Raw genomic sequence first — 4456 nt, forward strand, 5'->3', positions numbered from 1 at the left:
CTGTCTGTCTATGTATCTGTATCATTTTAAATGATGTCAACCTTTTTGAAGAATGTACACCAGTTAAGTTGCAGAATGCCTTACATTTTAGATATGTTTGATGTTTTACTGAATATTAGATTTAAGTTATGACATTTCAGAAATAAATAAATAAATATTGTTGTATATTCTTATCAGATCACATCAAGATGTACATCATATCATGATTTGGTGCTTCAAATGAAACTCAAATGTCTGGTTAGAGAGTAGAGTGATGATAGTCAGATAAGAGAGAGATTTTATTATTTAGTTTCTTGAAGCCCCATCTTCTACCTCTGATATCTTCTTTTATTGAGTATTTCTACTTTTCATTATCTTAACATGTTCTTACTGTTCTTTGCTTCTACTTAGCATGTAAACAGATACCCTTAAGTGTTTTCAATCTTAAAATTATCAACTATAAATACCTCTGATTATGCAGCTGCAGTATGCCATATCTCCATCCTTCCTTTTGAAAGTATGTTTCTTAAATCTACATAGTGTCTTCTTTACTGCTTTCAGTAAACCAATATAGTCTCACTTCTGTAAATTATCAGGAAGAAATGCTTTTTTCTAAGACCTGGAAAATGTGCAACAAACAAAAACCTCCCAGTGTTTATTCATTTGTTCTTTCTGCTACATTTGAAGCTCTTAACCACCTCCTCATTATTAGCATTTTGTCATGCACCTTTCTGTCCTTCATTTTGCTACTTATGACATCTTTTTCCTCTGTTTCCACATATTGGTTATTCAATCCCTAATTTTATTTTAATTCAATCCCTAATTTTCAATCCCTAATACTAAATTTTTCTTACTGCACAATTTTCATTAGTATCTATAGCTTTCATGGTGATTTGCATGCCAATGATTTATACATCTACACACATCCATTCCTATCTTCTCTACTAAAAGAAATTGCAACAAATCCAAAGACTAAGTAAATTAACCATCTCGATACCAGTGAGTTTGATATATATATATATATAACTGCTGTTGAGTTGTATCCAACTCATAATAATACCTCTTTGGGTTTCTAAGGCATTATTTCTACAGAAGTAGATAGCCCAATCTTCCTTCCAAGGAGTGCTTGTTGTGTTTGAACTGCCAGCCTTCTGGTTAGTGGTCAATTACTTGTGTGTGTGTGCATGCACGTGTGTGCTTAGGTGGCATAATGCATAAGGCAGTTGCCTGCTTACCAGAAGACTGGCAGTTCAAACCCACCAGCCATTCCTCAGAAGGAAGGTTGGACAATCTACTTCTGTAGAGATACCTCCTTGCAAACCCAAGGAGGTGTCTCCATGAGTTGGATTCACTCTACAGTTTGGTTTTTTGGTATATATATCACTCTTCAATCTGTTTGTCTTATTGTGGTCAGTTGCATATTACTGTGAGACTGCAGACTATGCTACCAGTATTTAAATACCAGCAGGGTCACCTATGGTGCCCAGGTTTCAGCAGAGCTTCTAGACTAAGAAAGATGCAGAAGAAGGAATGAGCCATACAAAAAAATGGCCATTCTCAAAAAATTGGCCTGTGAAAACCTTATGAATAGCAGTGAAACACTGTCTTATATATTACTGAAAAACGTTATGAATAGCCCTGAAACATTGTCCAATATGGTGCTGGAACTTGAATGCCTTAGGTCAGAAGGCACTCAAAATACAACTTGGGAAGAGCAGCCTCCTCAGAGTAGAGCTGACCTCAGTAATATGGATGGAGTAAAGCATTTGGGACCTCCATTTGCTGATGTGGTATGACTCCAAATGAGAAGAAACAGCTAAAAACATCCATTAATAATCAGAATGAAGAAAGTATTACATATGAATTTGGAAAATTGTAAGTTGTCAAAAATGAAATGGAATACATAAAGATAGATATACTAAGAATTAGTGAGCTAAAATGGACTGGTTAGGTCCCTTCTGAATCAGACAACCATATCCTCTACTATGCTGGGAATGAAAAATTGAGGAAGAATGGCATGACATTCATTGTCACAAAGAATGTTTCAAGATCTATCCTAAAGTGTAACACTATTGGGGATAGGACAATGTCCATATGCCTACAAAGAAAACCAGTTAATACTATTATTCAAATTTACACACCAACCACCAAAGTCAAAGAGAAGAAATTGAAGATTTTTACTAACTTCTCTAGTCTGAAACTGATTAAACATGCAATCAAGATATGTTGATTATTACTGATGATTGGAATGCAAAAGTTGGAAACAAAGAAGAATCACCAGTAGCTGAAAAATAAGGCCTTGGTGATTGAAATGGTGTTGCAGATTGCATGATAGAATTTTGCAAGGCTAATGACTCATTCATTGCAAGTACCTTTTTCAATAACATAAATGGCTGCTATCATGTGGACTTCACCAAACAGAATACACAGGAATCAGATCAACTACATTGTGGAAAGAAGCAGTGGAGAAGTTCAATATCTTCAGCCAAAACAAGGCCAGGAGCTGACTGTGGAACAGACCATCAACTGCTCATAGGAAAGTTCCAGTTGAAGCTAATTTTAAAAAGTCCATGAGAGCCAAAATATGACCTAGATTCTATTTTTCCTGAATTAGGGACCATTTAAAAAATATATTTGAGGCATTGAACACACCAATGACAGAAAGACAGAGGAATTGTGGGATGACATCAAGCACATCATCCATAAAGAAAGAGAAGGGTCATTGAAGTGACAGGAAAGGAAGAAAAGACCAAAATGGACGTCAGAAGAAACTCTGAAACTTCCCCTTGAATGGAGAATAGGTAAAGGAAGGGAGTGAGTTTGGTTAGTGTTGATGGTCTGGGTGTTTGCCAGAACCTTAAATCCTTCATCATGGAGCTAAATACATAAAACTGTCCCAGTAGTTGAAGATCCAAGGAAAAGTATAGCAGTTATGGGCCCAGATTTTGGTTCATGTCTGTGAATGCAGCACAATATATATTCCACTTTATTTTGTCCTTCAATTTTTGCTGAAGATCTTGCTTCTGACTCATGTTAAACAGAAACATATAAGAGAGGGCTTACTGGAAAGTGTAGCTGAGCCTAACCAAGTTTATATCTCACAAAACTACATTCACCAATTAGTTGAAACAGTGTGATAAATGCTATGTTAACTATTTCTCTGAGATAAACTTTAAACCATAAGCCAAAAGTAGTCCCTAAAGTCTTCTTGTACTAATTGTTTAGCTCAACAAGTGAGAAGTGTTTGCCTTGAGCTTCATGCTCTTTAAGAGATACCTATGTGGAATCAAAGTGACCAGAACAACAAGAAAGATTAGAGAGGAAACTTGCAGGGAAGGGGCAATGAGTTTTTATCAATGAGGGAAGGACAACTCCGAAAAAGAGGTTGAGAATGCTTACACAGATTGAAGGATATAATGAATGTCACTGAATTGCACATTTATAAATTATTGGTTTGTTGTATGTTTGGTTGTGTATATTTTCAACAAAAGAAAAAGTTAAATTATATTAAAAAAATAAATATACAGAACAAAGTAAGCTAAGTTTAAGATGTTAGCTAATACTTCAGGAAGAAGGGGAAAACATTAAACATTTTTTCAAAATATGAAAGAAAAGAATATAAAATCATTTATCATATATAGTTTTATAAGCTAACATCCTATCATTGAATGTTTAAGTGTTTTTCTTTTTTATTTATTTGTTTACATAATAGTTTTTCCAGTTTGAAGTTACAGCTAAAATGTGTTTTAGCACTAATAGAGAACAACTCTCTGTCAAGGCCTATACTTAGAAGTCCTCTAACTTTTTCTCTCTAAGCCCAAATCAGTCAAGGCCAAGGTTATAAAGACAAGCTTTATTGTAAATTACTTAAATCATTTACTTACAAAAAAATATTTTTTTCTAACTGGGAACATCATAAATTTTGAATTTATTAATGCATTGCTACCTTGTCATTTTCTTAACCATAAGAAAATGTTAAGATTATCAAAACATATTCCAACATAATAAATTTTGAGTGAAAAGAAACAGATAATTGAAAATACTATGATTCTGTAGCCAAGTATTTGTTTTTCTCTTACTCTGTATGGCTTATACGCTCTTCAATTTGCTCTTATTTGAACATAAACCATAGTGAAGAAGTAAAAATTAATGGATAGTCTATTACAAATCAACTGTAAGATAAATACATTAGGTAAAATATTTAAGAATGAATACTATAGCTGCCTGGTAAGATAGCAGACTAGGCAGAAAGACTGCACAGATTTTCTTCAACAAAGAAAAGGGAAACCAGTTAACAAGACACAGAAGATAATCCTGGACCCCTGAGCCTTGAAGGGAAGGATATAGAAGTGGACTAAACCCCAACTAGCAGAAGAATTTGCGTGAAAATACCATAAAAGGAGACAGATGGAGCTGCAGTCTGGCAGCGATCCTGAGCGATCCTGATGGCACAGACAGCTTGGAGATTCCCGAGTGG

This window comes from Orycteropus afer, unplaced genomic scaffold (genome assembly GCF_000298275.1).
Source record: "Orycteropus afer afer isolate SDZICR_OR568_19922 unplaced genomic scaffold, OryAfe1.0 scaffold00705, whole genome shotgun sequence".
Classification (NCBI taxonomy): domain Eukaryota; kingdom Metazoa; phylum Chordata; class Mammalia; order Tubulidentata; family Orycteropodidae; genus Orycteropus; species Orycteropus afer.